Source organism: Amblyomma maculatum, chromosome 7, assembly GCF_055883805.1.
Source record: "Amblyomma maculatum isolate TAMU_Amacu chromosome 7, ASM5588380v1, whole genome shotgun sequence".
Classification (NCBI taxonomy): Eukaryota; Metazoa; Arthropoda; class Arachnida; order Ixodida; family Ixodidae; genus Amblyomma; species Amblyomma maculatum.
The window spans coordinates 127,631,444-127,646,929 of NC_139350.1; positions in this window are offsets into that span (position 1 = coordinate 127,631,444).

Below are 15,486 nucleotides of genomic sequence, written 5' to 3' on the forward strand. Positions count from 1 at the left end.
CTCATTGAAGAGAAAAGGAGAGAGGGGTGCTGTGGCGGCCGAACAGACTGGCGGGGGTAGTGCAGTCAGTGTCTGTGGACGGATCGCTTGCCTCTGCACGCTGCGCCTTCGTGCTTCGTGTTTCCCATCGCCTCTGCTCGGGAGCACGGAAAGTGAAGAGCTTCGATGGCACGCCAGCTCTGTTTACGCGCTTTCCACAGCTGTAATCTTTTTTCGAGCGACATCCATGGTCTGCAACCGCATCACGAGAGAGCTCATTCAACAAGTAAGTTTCTTTGTTGCGAAAATCTCTGTTCTGATGAAAATATATGATCTCTGTTACTAAATCAGGGAACTGCGCACAGCTATCCGCGCTGGTTAGAACTGATTTGACTGGCTGAGAGGAGTGCACAAAAGGCGAACAACGCAAACTGGATATCTGGGCTACTAGGCGCGCAGAAAGACATTTAGAGCTTGTTTCTCTTGCTTGTCTTCCTTGCACTTTAAAGACGCAGTTAAGTACAATGGCATTGTCATCTCTTGCACACGGCGAAGAATGGCGCATGTTTCCCTGAGTTTAAGATCTCGACTTTTTCATGAACTCTACAACGCCGGGTCGAATCGCGTACTGGGATGTGTCGTGGCGTCCTCACGCACTTGGAGGGGATGCGAAAGCACAACAGGATGTATAGTTTGGCTCAACAGGCCTCCGTGCCGATCGGCAATTAATCGCCTTCACGCCTGAAAATAGGATCATGTGGAGAGGAGCCAGTTTGGTTTTTGTGAAATGGTGATTACCGTATGCATGCTGTTTTTGACATTCGGGAACATATGCTTTGCTATTCAGGCTGTCCAACCACAGTCTCGACTCGCTGGTGCAGTGTTTCTGTAAGCTAAACATTTCGACAGATTTGCCTGTCTGGTTGGGTTGATAACTAAATAAAACTTGAAATTGACCCGAGAAAACAACCGCCTGCGATTCTCCGTATACCGAAAACCCACCCACACAGGGCGATATCTGCATTTCACTTCGAACCACCCGACAAGCCATAAAGCGTCAGTTGTGAAGACCTTATTACAAAGAGTGGAAACACATTGCACCACAGAGCCCGACAAAGCAAACGAAAAACGCTTAATATTCAAGGAACTAACCATGAACGGCTACCCCAAAAAATTTATCCGGAAAATCATTCGCCACCAAAAACGCAACGACAGGCCCCGGGAAGAAAATAACCAGCAGCAAACAACTACATCTCACAAGTACGTCACTGTCCCCTATGTCCGAGGCGCCAGCGAAACCATTGCCCGTATTCTAAGAAAAGAGGGAATTCGAGTGGCGCACAAGCCTTCAAACACTTTGGGGAGCCTGCTACCCTTCCCCAAAGATCGACCACCAAGAGAAAGAACCCAAGGCATTGTCTACAAAACTCCCTGCGCCGACTGCGATGCTAGCTACATTGGCGAAACAAAAAACCTAAAAGAAAGAATTCGGCAACACAAGAATGATGTACGAAATTTTTCAAGAGAACGCAACCCCGTAGCTGAACATTCAGAAGATTCCGACCACAGAATAAATTTCGAAGAAACGTTCATCTTGGAGACCGAGACCAATTACCGCAAAAGACGCCTCCTCGAGTCATGGCACATACAGTCTACCGCAAATAACATCAACCGGACAATAGGCAACCTCCCTGCTGTATACTTGCAAGGTCTTCGCTCTCTCCTGGCCACTTCACAGAAGAAAAGAAAAAAGTCGCCAGCGAGCACACCTGCACCTGCGGCACCCTCACTCGTCTAAACCCCCCTCCTTCCTTCTCATTCCTTTCACACACATCTCACCCCCTCCCCTTTCTCCCCCCCCCCAGCTTCTTCTCCCCCTCGACCATTCCTTTACTTATAGCTGCACGCAGCCCCGCGTCATGCACCCCTGAAGAAGGAGCCGAGCCGGCTCCGAAACGTCGGGTTTTATAAAATAAAAGTGTTGGTTGGAGAAATTTCAAGTTTTATTTAGTGTTTCTGTAAACTCGCACTCAGTGACTGAAGTGAGCCAGGTGTGCTCCCACTTGAACGTACGAGTGTCGACCGCCCAGTCGATAAGCGCCGTACGATGGAACACAGCGGCGAAATGAGCGAGAATACGCGCGTGCGCGCAATGAGCACTGCAGTGCAGCTGTCCTCTGCCAGGCTGTTACGGGAACCGGATTTAACCCCACCTGCTTTTTAGTGCGTTATCGCATTTCCTTCTGCTTTCTGCATGCCGCTGGGAAAAGATAAGAAAATGTCACGTGCTACGTGACCCATTGCAAAAAGAAACAAAATGCTGATACGCATGTAGTATAATCAGCGGGCGTATATCGCATTCCATCCAGCGCTAGCGCTGCCACCTGACCGCTTATTTATAACTTGATGGAGGCATTCAGAAAAGAAAAAGGTTGATCACGATAATGGTGCTCAAAGAAGTAGGGATGAGGTCCCGTTCCCTGAACAGCCTGGCAGAGGACAGCTGCGCCGGAGTGCTTATTGCGCGCATACTCTCGCTCATTTCGCCGCTGTTCTCCGTCATACGGCGCTTATCGACTGGACGGTCGACGCTCGAGCTTCCATGTTAAAAACGTGGGAGGGTGTACAGCTCAGTGCGTCCCGTCGAATGGACGGGTAGGGGTTAACTTGAACTGACAACTAAACGTAGTCTGGCCAGTCCCGGCGCTCTCTTGGGATCACGATGGTGCGAACGGCACTTTTCAAGATATTCTGCAGTGTCATGGAGAAACTTGTCTGCTCAAGTATGACACCCTGTTGAATTCCGCAGCCGAGTGGAAAACTATACAGCCTCATACGGATAGGAGATAACAGAATTCCAAGTTCGTAATGAGGTTCCGCGTATTCATTTTATATTCTGTGGTGGCCGAAGTAAATTTAATTAAACGGAAGAACATTGGTCTGGTATCAATCACAAGCTAACTACTAAAATATATATTTTACACGTTCTTATATATATCAGTAAAAAAGTGCCATTTTTTTTTTTTAATTTTCAAGTACGCGACACTCGTGAGGTATAGACACCTTATCCGGTTTGTGTTGGTGTATGCACGAATTCGAAAGAGGTTTGTCGACCTATTCAGTTCAAATTATGTGTTTGCCGATGCAAGGAGAGGCGTAATCGCGAAAGGAGCGAGTAGGGAGTCTATGCTTGCCTCACGTACAACTGATAGCAGCGTGGGTGTATTCCAAATGTGTGGTGCCATGACCTGATAGGTGTTATCTTCTGACGTTGTGACGAGGACAATCTCGCATGTGCTGCATCATTGGGCGGGCGTCATGCTGCATTGTTTGCTTCCAGCTCTGACCATATGCTCGCCTTTCGCGTTCATTTGTGTTGAATGCACTGCTGTGCCTTCGACCATGAAGCGTATTTAAGTAAAACGGCGATAGCCCGCGAGTTTGGAACCAGATAGACTGCTGAAATTTTTTTATTGGCCAGACAAACTTGTTTCTTCATCTGCCAAGCGTCTTTCGTTTCCTGGAACGGACAGTGCAGTACAGAGTAAATAAGCGCCGCGCACATACCACAGCCGTAACATGAAACGCAAGGCTCTGTCAAATGCGCAACTGCGGCGGACGTACGAGTATTTTTACTCGAGCACTTTTTCTTGCTAATGGATGTTTAATGCAGTGCTGCTTATGTGATTAAAAGGGACATGTCTTTCGAGCCAGCGTGGCTTACTGTGACGGCTGCAATTATTTCATTCGCGAAATAATCGTGTCAGTTTTAGAGCATGACACGGGCCGTAATAATTCAAGATCCGAGGGCCTCTTCAGTTACTCGCCCTTGCTGACTTTTTTTATATATGCCTGGACTCAGCTCGCGTCTGACTTGATTGGTCGGCGCCGGTTCCGGAGCGAATAAACGTTGAGACGGGGCTTAAATTGACTATGAAATGCCTAAAATGAAGTAAAGCAAATCGATCAAGAGATAGGTACCCCCTCTCAAGTCGCTAGAATTTTTCAGCTAGTTTCATTAACACGGGATATCGGCGATCAAAAATGGCGCTCCTCCTCTCTCCCCTCAACTCAACACTTGGAGACACCAGAAAAAAAAAAAACGAAGAAAACAACTGGGGAACTCCGCCCATGAAACGTCATCGGGTGACGCTCGGTTCGCAGATTTCCGGTTGTCGCACCCGTCTTCCCAAGCATGCCTTTCCCTCCCGTCCGCGCTTGAGTAACTTTCAACTTTGTCTCGTGTCTTCCTCGGCCTAAAGCTATTCTAAAGCCCCCCTATTAGCCACCAAACCGCTATTGTTCGCTGGTGCTCGGCGAAAAACGTCTGTCATCCCTTCTGCAGTTTCTTGACCTCTCAGAATTGTGTGCGCCCGACCCGGACTGCAGGAGGGCACGCTTCTATCCACACAAGCGCCACGGAGAAGCACTTCCCTTTGTATCCCTGTCCCATTGAGCGCAAATTAGCGTGCACTGCTGCCGGGCACGACTGTACACGACCACGTTGTTCTCTCGCACTGCCGGTCAGTCTACCGTGTCAGTAGCTTTGGTACTGTCAGGTCTCCTCGCGGATTGACGCGATAGCAAGGATGGATGCGAGTTGCTCGTGTGCAAACATGCCGTCGTCGTTTTAAGCCAGAATGAGCGCTTTCAGGATGGTCGGCATCTCTTGTGGTGCGAATGGAATGAGCACAGGCTGATCATTTCAAGAGATCGCTACGAAGTTTGGATATCGGATTACAGGTAAGCACGAATTACTCGTCCGCGAATATTAATAATTGAGATTGACAAAAGGGTAGCGTAGTGTTTTTTTTTTCTTTAGATCGTTTCGCACATCGTTTAGAAATTGCCAATGCATAACGTTCGCGCGTGTTTTATCTCATGTGTATGCATTGTCCGAGCCAGAATCGACGGCGCAAAACATCGGCAAAGCAACTGGTCATATGCAGTTCGACAGCGCAGGTTAACGATTTCCGCAGCTACACGCAAAAATCGCGCACAGGAGCACGCGAGCGGCTACGGATGAAACGCAGCGAAGCGGCAGATTCCAAAACACCATTCGCCTTGGCTTCGATGCAAAACAAACAAGGTCTAGCGACGACCAGGGAGCAGTGCACGGCCGGAGTGCCGTCGGCCGCAGCGCTCGCGGACGGCATCTCTGCGGTAACCAGGCGGCTCCCAGTGCTGCACTTAACCGGTGCGAATTTGTGTACTTTCGAGATGCAGCTGAGGACAGACCTTTTTTGACGCACGTTCCATTCAATTATTAAACACTCCGCGCAAATGGTCGATGCTGCAAAAGCGAGACGGGACTACACTACGCTGGTGCCTTCGGTCGGCACGCGAAGGTTGACGCCGCCTATTTTATGTGCTGCTCCTGAAATATGATCTAAAGCAGAAGTGTACAGTCGGTACGCTATTGAATTGGACCAGCTCGTGCGCTTTTCGCACTCAGGCGGCGACGCCCACTTTCAGTCAGATGGCACCACCTGCTCGGTTAACGTCGTGAACCGATGCGTCCAAGCTCAGGGGTTCACGCATGCAGCAGACGACTATCGCAGCTACTGGAAGTGTGTACGTCACGTAGTGGCCGTCGCGGCGGCAGCCAATGGCAGCCTGTCGCTCTCTGTAGTTGTGACGTATGTACTCACGGTAGCATAGGAGAATAGTTCCTAATCTCATCGCCTCGCGAGTACCAAGCAGCCCGCCAATGCCAAAAACGCAGTTTTAAAAAATAATAATAAACCGCTGCCTTTGTTCCAAGGAGTTGTACTTTGGGAGGCTATCATTCGTTTTACACATTCAAAACGTTAATCCGTGGCCTTTCTAGCCATTTCGTAGTCGCTTTAAATTTCGCTTTGTTCCAATTCATTGGAGGGTGCCCATTGAAGACTGACGTTTTAGGGAACTGTCCCAAAAAGGTCAGAGAGAAATAAACGTCGCACCCACGACTAACCACTCACTTCAGCAGCGTGACGACTAAAATTGATGCTACCGGCGTAGAAGTCGCTGCTTTTAGCGCTGATTAGGACTTCTTCCGAACAAATGCAGAAAATATTCCCCTTTTACCTTTCAATCGTGCCGACAGCGGCCAGAAGTTCGCTACTGCGGCGCTGCTTTCCGAAATCACTGTGGAATTACAATAGGTATGAAGTGGTGCGAGGGATTTGGAAAGGGGTGATAGTTCCTAGTTTAACTTTTGCCAATGCAGTCCTGTGTATGAGATTAGAGGTTCGAGCATGGTTGGAAATTAAGCAGCGGGGGGTGGGTAGGCTTGCTTTGGGAGCTCATGGGAATACGCCAAACCAGGATGTGCAGGGTGACCTGGGATGGTCTTCTTTTGAGAGCACGAAAGCTGGCATCAAGATAGCGTTTGAGCAACGATTGAGAAAAATGGGAGAAAAGCGGTGGACTAGGAAAGTCTTCAGCTACCTCTACATGAGGAATGTTGACACAAGATGGAGAAGGCGGACAAGAAAATTTGCAAGCAAATATTTAGATAGCAGTAGGGGGACCAGCCAGGAATTATCAATTAAGAAAAAGGTTAAAGAAACAGAGAGGGGTCTGAGGAAAACAGGGATGGAGACCAAATCAGCATTGGAAATGTACAGAACTTTCAAGCAGGAAATAGCCAAAGAAAACATTTACGATAATTCTAGGGGTAGCTCACTGTTGTTCGAGGCTAGGACAGGCAGACTAAGACGTACCGAGTCAAGTACCAAGAGATAGACACGCTGTGCAGGGTGTGTGCGGAGGATGAGGAAACGGCTGAACACTTAATAATTTTCAGTAAAGGGCTCCGTCCTATAGTTGAAGGCAATGGGGCAGATTTAGCCAAAGCATTGGGGTTTAAGGATAATGGAGGAAAAATTGACTTTAAAAGGGTAGAAATAACGACACGAAGGTTAGCTGATTGGCGGCTGAAAGCAAGAATAGGTCCAAACTATATTACTACTCATGGCTAGGCGGCTTGTGACGCCACCGCCCGATTAAAAGGGTTCAGCCTTACCCATTCATCAATCCATCCAATGATCTATCTTCCTCAACAGTAGGTCATTCCTGAAGACCTGGGCCATTGACCAGGAACATGTCATTTGTGAGGCAGACAAACAGCAAGGAACCGCGTGGACAGTTCTCCACGGAAACCTATACGCAGTTTTATTTTTGACCTGTGGAAGGAAGCACGATCGCCTATTAGGATATAGCGATTCAGATACCTATGTTTTGAATTTCTACTAGACCGATATTTGATGATCATGCTCTAAGTATGGATTAAAATCTGTGTCGCTCCTTGTTGGTAACAGAGCTAGGTCGGGGCAGCGAAAACATTATGCGCTGTTTAGATCAGGCGCTTGGCTGTGGGCCCGTGTAGGGCTAGGACTTGCGCTCTAAACTAACTAAATAATGCACAAGTTTCATGCTATCCCGAGATTAACAAGTGTTAGCTCAAGGGAAGACAGAAATTTCAAGCAATTTCTGGCGTGTGAGCTGTTTTACGTACAGTCATTCTACTTGAAATGTTTTAATCAAAGAAAATACTCATAAGGATGGATGGACGGACGGACGTATTTATTTATTTATTTATTTATTTATTTATTTATTTATTTATTTATTTATTTATTTATTTATTTATTTATTTATTTATTTATTTATTTATTTATTTATTTATTACTATTATTATGTACGCGAACCGATGCACAACCACACCGCCTCCTAGCAAACGGGCGCATGGCCGCTCCAGTTGCAATGCCTCCTTGCACGTGCGAGCCGGCCGCTCCAGAGAGACCCTGCCCGCGCGGACGACGTAGCGCGGGCCAACGAAACCCGAGTCGTGCGTTGCCTTGGAACTGGACCGTCCTCGGACCATGTGCGCGGCCAAGGCACGAGAAGCGCGTTTCTTTCTTTCCTTCTCTTCTCTCTCCCACAGCGCAATAAACTGCAGTCTCTACCCAGCAACTGAATCGAGAGTTTCCTCGCTCATGGGCCTCTCACGCTCCGAACATGACCATTATAATTTATTTATTTCAAGGAAAAGCAGAAAGGATGGCTGGAATGATTAAAATCTGGCCTGCTACTCTGCACCAGGGATGGACAAATGCCCTCGTTTTGGCCTTTCCTCCCTCGCCCTCACTTTCCAATCGGCGGTGTTCCCTCAACCTCACTTCAGCAATTCTCTGGCTCTCACTCGCCCTCACCTTCATTTAAAAAAATTGCTGGTCCTCACTCACCCTCATTTCGTCTGCCCTCTCTCACACTCAACCTCATGTGCACCACGTTTAATATTCTTGTTTTTTTGTTTTTTGTTTTTCATTATTTTCGACATATGACAACGTTATTGAGTCGAAGTAGGCACGAATTATTCTTCTATGCGTCTGGTTTCCGCGGTGTCAAGCCACGTTGATCATTTAGCAATCCAAATTTCTCGAAGCTAACAATGGGCTTAAATGACGGGGCTGCGTTCTTGCTGTAGCGAATCAGTGGCAAGAGCGATCTGTACTTGTTCCGACAACTGCTCCGCGTTCTGACTACGTGCGCATCCGTCTAAAGTCTCGTATTTATCGCAGTGCGCATAGCGGTTGGAACTCCCGTTTACGTAGCTTGCGACCGCGCATGTTCACACTGGGCCGTTCGGTAAGATACGTTCTTTACGATCGGCCAATCACCGCTCTCAACATGGTGCCGGTTAGCAAGCGGCTGACAGCGGAGGTCGGGGCTCTTCAAGCTCAAAATGAGCTTATCATCGTGTTAGCAATAGAAGGGAAAAAAATAGATGTGAAACAAAAAACTGGACACAGAAATCAAATACGAAAAAGAACAATGGGTATATTAGCAATTAACCACTGGATTGCAAATACACTTCTTCGTTTCGCACACGCACGTTCGCACAGTTTTCAAACGTCCGCTCTTCGTGCTGACGCACGCTCACTCTTTCGCACATTTCTTCACGCGCCTGCTCTAATGGTCGACGCACCGCGCACACCTGCTCGGTGTCCCATAATCGCACTCTCTCCCGCCAAAACATGGACGCTGTATTCTCTGCGCACTAGGCCCATTCAAACAGAAAACGTCACAACTAAAACAAGCTAAACACGGATGGCACAGCGTCAGCCACCGCGGCGCCGAGTCATCGGAGGCACGCTGCAGGTGGGGGTTGTCAGTTTACATGTTCCAAAGGCACCCTCACGGGACGCTCACTTGTGGTTCAAGGTTTGCACAGCCGTTGCCCAGGCTGGAATTCCCGGCGCAATATGTCAGCCGCTAACAATCGTCTGTGCGCTCAACCTACGTAGACAACAAATAATAGAAGAATATGGGTTTGTCAAATCTTCGATAGCACATGCCTGTCCGCATGGTCCGACAGTGGTCTTGCACGCCAGTTTCCGTCCTCGCGCTTCCCCAATACTGTTTTTGCAAACGTTTGATGCCGTCACCACGCAACACTTGGTCAAAGAAGCAAAGCAGCATATTTTTTTTTTTTTTTTTTCAACAACCCCCGCTCGCACGTAGTTCTGGCGTGCGGTCCGCCTGCATCCCTGTTTGCGATTTTACCGGTGCCCGGGATCGATCTTGGAGACGGGCCAGGGCGGTGACTCAAAGGTCGCACTGCTGACTCCAAACAGTGAGCCGGGGCGCGCGGCAGGCACGGAAACGTCCGCGGAACCTCTTCCCCCCTCAGAAGACGCTGTTTTATTTTTCTCTTTTACGGTGAGCTTCGACGAGTCCGCGCTAGCTCCGTTCTGCGGCCCGACCGCAACGTCGCCCCGCATCGGCCTTTCGCTCAGGCCAACTGTTCCCTCACTTGTCAGCGGAGCCGAAGGGCTGCGAGAAGGCACTGGGATGAAGTGGGCACCCCCCGCCTCAATAACCTCACGTTTCTAAACTAGAGGAAGCATTTGCTTGTTGAGAGCTTGTTCGCTAATGAAAAAGGGGATTGAAAAACCACTTACTGATTTGACTCAGCGCACTGGCAGTTTGCAGCCAGGCATCCCTTTGCACTTATATCTGTGCGATTTCAGCTACTGGTAGTAGAGAGCCGCCCTCTGGCGAACTTTTTTAATGAGAGGCTGATAATTCCACAGCGAAGATGATTCCGCACTGCACATGATCAAGCTGCGGACATACACAATCACTGACACAACACCAATAACGCCGGCGAGCCGAGACACTGCAGCAGAGTAGGAGCGTTGGATGATGTCGCTTGCTAGCTGGTTTGCACGCGAAATCTGGGAGGACGGAAAAACCGAAATCGCTGTGCGCATCGGTCGCGCGTTACAGACGTATCTGTGCTAGTTGTACAAGTCGCGGGTCCTCTTGATTACGCTTCCTGGATAGTGTGCTCAAACCTTGGTTTGCTTATGAAAAAAAAAAAAAAAAGCAGCACATTAGAGCGGGAACAGAAAAGCAACACATATGCGCCAACTTACCGGAATCAGTACTCTGCATCAGTTCGCCTAAGTCCACAACTCCTAGCTGATTTTCTATTTAGTTCCGGACAATACGTACCCGCACATGCGAACGCCGAAAACGGAATTGCCTGCACTAAGAAGGCAAGAGCCGCAAAATAATAAAACTCACCTCTAATCTGTATGAACACACCTTTAACTTGGACCGCGCATTTGCCGAAAATATCCAAGGCCACTGCCGCAATGGAAACGTATTCGCGCACATTGTACACAGACGTCCTTGAGCATATATAATTTGGAACAGCGAACCGAAGTGTTGTTTTCATCGTAAGCATCAACAACTTAAGTGATCCGATCGAAAGCACACAGGAGCACAAACTGAAGGGCATCCCCAGCCGTTCCTGCCGTTCCTGCCGTTCGCAGATTTTTTTGATTTATTTTTTCAGACTGGTCTGAATTGGAAGACCCTTTGGACAGAGAACGGGAAAGGAAAAACCATGGTGCACGCGTGTGTACCTTTCTGAGAGCACTGCTGCCACATGCAGCCATATCTCCAATCGGCGCCTCAGGGAGATCTGATAAGACCAGCCACAGCCGCCGCTTGGGCCCGGCGGTACACCAGCGTGCGTGGTCTCCCGCCGCGAAGAATAGTTTTTTTTTTTTTCCAAACAGCTTTCCTATTGACAGCTGCCCTCGCTGCGAAGGGAGTCTAGCCTGTCGTCGGCGCATTGCCACAAGAGGCAAAGCCCGGGGTACGCTTGCTTTGTGCTTTATCTGTCGCCTCCCATGCGGCGCCGAGTCAGTGTTCACAAAGCGCCGCCACCCAAAGCTCTCGTGTGTGCATTCTGAGGCGCGCCCCGGCTAACAACGTTCCAGCTACAGCCTTCACCACTGTAACCCACCGAATTGAGCATCTTCCAGGCCTAGCACGAGTCGTGGCTTTCGTTGCTTCGATTTTAGTTTGTTTCGCAACACACACATGGTGCCTTTGGCACAAAGCAGAAGTAGGGATCGGACGCTGTCTGAAATCCCGCTCACAAGAGAAGCGAACAACTGTTTGCGTAACAACACGGGTAATCCGCGGAAGAGCCTCTTTCTCTCCAGGGAAATGGAGAAATAAGCAGAATCAGGTGTACAAAAAGCACTGCTGTCTTAATTTCAGCCTGCGAGCTTGAGATCCAAGGACATACCATCACTACGCGGAATTGGATTTAATTTAACCTCAGCTGTCTGCTTTATTGAGTCAGTCCTCAGAGGTGGGCAACCTCATGAGGTTTCGACCTCATGAGGTCGACCTCAACCTCAAAATGACCTCAACCTCACGGAGTGAGGTGAGGTTGAGGTGAGGTCGGTGACAGCTCAAAATGTTTTGAGTGAGGTCACGAAATTGGACCTCAACCTCACGCGTGAGTTTGAGGTTGAGTGAGGTCGTCATTGTGTGAGGTCGAAATTGTGAGGTCCAGGCTTTTTGCTGTTGCCGCGGCTTTCTTCCAAGAGCGCCCCTTTTGACGCGGAGCTCGAGCGTACTGCCGCGGTGTGCCCGCCGACTCTCGGTGTTTGGTTACCCCCCAATCGGACGACCGGATGCGGCAGCCCCTGCCCAGCTTTCGGCATTGCACCGTAATGTCCGCAGCCCGAGACCGCTTCCCTCTGGTCTACTTGGAAGGAGATATTTTTTTTTTACTTCACGAACTCCTCATGCCCCCCGCCAGCCACCCCCGTTTCCTCTGACTTGTTTGTGCCGATGCTTGCGGAAGGCTCAAACACCCAGGAGCGCGCCAAGCACATAACTCACGTTGACCTGCGGTGCTTTTGTCGGAGGCCGCAAAGAAAGCAGCAAACTAAAAAGCGAAGCAAATTGTCTTTGCGTAGACGGCGCGGAGCAGAACTGTGTCTTGTGCATGCCCGTTTCCAGGCGCTATAACGGTTGCTGTCTTACATTCGATAAAGGACCCTGCTGTACATTACACGGAAACATAACAGAAAATGGTGCAGCGAAAGTGTTAGGGGACGTGATACTGACAGATAAACCGGCACAATACCATCTGGGCATTTTATCGAAGTCCTCCCTTTCGAATTGTACGTCATCGTTCTATATTTCGGTCCTGTAAATTTATATTCTTGTATTTTCCAGAACAACCTCTTTTTGGTCTTGCGCTGCTTGTTTCTTATACAGATTCACAGGTGGCCCCGAACAACTGCAATGGGATGAAATGGACGGCACATCTTATAAGACGCAACTGGTATACAGGAAAACGCATGCGCATGTTAACCATTTGCCGAGATAGAACAGACAAAAAAATATATGGGGTTTGTATGCTGTCAAGCGCAATGAAAAAAAAAAAAATGATTTCGCTCCGCTAAGGCCCTTTATTTCTCTCTCAAATTTTATTGAAATCAAGCAATGCAGGAGGAAGGAGGAGAGTAAGGGATTCTGAACTTCATAATATCAGGTTTTTATTGAAATCTCTTATTCAGGCGCAGAAAAAAAAAAAAAAAAGAGAGAACAGCGTTCTCCTACATGTTTTTATGAGCTAGAAAGTATTGAGATGGTTTCCGACTGGACATTTTGGTGTCTAGACGGACGAATTGGTGTGGCGAACTGAACGTGTCTGTTTTGTGCTCCCGTCTGCTCGAGACGGACAAATCAATCGGATGAAAATTTTTGTGGCCAGATGTCGGAATAATTTTTTCAGATATTTGTTTTTTACTTTAAAAATCAATTTTAATGTACGTGATGTGAAGCCAATTACATGCTAGCACTGAGGAATGCCGTATTAAGTCGATGTCTCAAACCTTCTATAAGCTCTGGGAAGCGCAGTTCTCTTCTGTTTTTAGTGTGCGATATTTGTTATTACTTTCGTCAACATGGTATTTATTTATATATTTTTTCTTGTACGTCAATTAAGTTCGTACACTGTCGAAAAGAGAACAGGCTTCTTCCCTCACATTAGGCTCTTTTTCAGAGGCCCATAGCCCAACCCTCCTTTCCACTTACCCGCGCGGTCATTTAGTTTTTTTTTTTCTTTTTCTTTTGCAAGTATTGGAAAGCGCGATCTAGTCTCTGAAAGCGGAGCTGGCACACATACGCCATTGCCGTTTGGTGTGTATTGGTGACAGTTGGGCATTCACCGCATGAGCAAAACCAGATGCCTACAGACCATGCATGGCAAAATTACTTTTGAAAATGAATTAAATTACATTACTAATTACTTTGCTGAAAATCTAAGAAAAGTAATTAAATTACATTACTCATTACTGCTCCTAAAAAGTAATGAAATTACATTACGATTACTTCTACTGAAAAATTAAATTACTTTCTAGTTTCCATCCATGCAAAAACTAATCAAAGCTAATAAACAAAACAAAAGCTTGTTCTTCTGACGCGAAGGACACACATTCTTTCGTCTTCCCGCCAAATTCTGTCCCAGAGAGCTATTCCTTCCCTCTCTCCTACAGCACGGGCCATTACAAAAAAAAAAAAAAAAAAAAAAACCACGTGGTCGAACAGTCGTGAAATGACCGGCGAACCCAGCGTCTTGCTGGCACGGAGCTGTCTCCGCCATTTGAAGGGGCCGAAGAAGCTAGGTTATTTATTGGTTCCGCAGTCCCAAGAATCGACGTCGGCACATTTGTGCTCACTGCTCAGTAATGCTCAAGCCACGGTGCCTCACGTCATGGACCCTTCCGCCTATCTCCCTCAGCCCCAATCCTCCCTCGCACCGTGGTGTTGAGTGTAACCAGGCACCACTGTGCACTAGCCGACGCAGCAGGGAGTGCCGCTGCGCCGCGCTCGCAACTAGTTTTCAGCTCTAGCCTTTTTGCACCATTTCTCCCTTCGGGATTCCCATGACGCCTTGTATCCTGCTACTTGGAGAATGGTTGCCCCTGCTACACACGAGGTCTCAGACGCACTGTTCTGCACAACTCTGTCCCCCTTTGCCGATCCGTTACGCTGGCTTCGCTTGCCGCACGTCGTTCTTGCTTTCGCGGCACTCTACTTTGTTGACTATTGAAGGAGTAGTGGCGCACTATAGCCAAAGTAATTTCGAAAGGAATTAATTACTTTTGCTGCGAAATTACTGCCAAAAAGTAATTCATTACATTACTAAATTACCAACCCGAGAAAGGAATTCATTACATTACAAATTACCGAGAAAAGTAATTCAATTTCATTACTGTAATTCAATTATTGCCATGTCTGCTACAGACGGACGGCGAAGGGAGGAGCGCGTGCATAGCGGGGGGCGCGGTCCCTCCGGGCTGCTTGCTCGCCTCCTTTCTGTTGTTCTTGCTTTTATTTTACGTTTATGTGCTGTAACTATACGACAGTAACGGGGAAACGGTTTCTCTAGATTCACCTACGGTGCATGCGGCGAAGCAGCTTCGGAGACACCACCGTGCAATTTATTAGTTCATTCTTCAAAGGAAAACAAGTGAATACCACAAAGAAGCTCGTCTCAGAATTGTTGGCGAAATGGCATCCAGTATTCGGTTCGGACGTACAAGTATTTATAGTGTGTGTGTGTGTGTGTGTGTGTGTGTGTGTGTGTGTGTGTGTGTGTGTGCGTGCGTGCGTGCGTGCGTGCGTGCGTGCGTGCGTGCGTGCGTGTGTGTGTGTGTGTGTGTGTGTGTGTGTGTGTGTGTGTGTGTGTGTGTGTGTGTGTGTGTGTGTGTGTGTGTGTGTGTGTGTGTGTGTGTGTGTGTGTGTGTGTGTGTGTGTGTGTGTGTGTGTGTGTGTGTGTGTGTGTGTGTGTGTGTGTGTGTGTGTGTGTGTGTGTGTGTGTGTGTGTGTGTGTGTGTGTGTGTGTGTGTGTGTGTGTGTGTGTGTGTGTGTGTGTGTGTGTGTGTGTGTGTGTGTGTGTGTGTGTGTGTGTGTTTTAGGCGGGTGGGAGTAGGACATTTTGCTCCGGCGAAATTTGACGGGCGAGCCGATGTTCGCGACAGCAAAGTGGTTCCCGTTTACGCTTTTTCCTAGCAGTTCCGACCCTTGTAATTTTTTAATGTAAGCGTGGTGTTCGAAGAAGCAATTTCGCCAATTCTTGCAATACGCCACGGGATCCAGAATTGGCCGGTTGGGACCTCATAAGATGAACAGCATTCC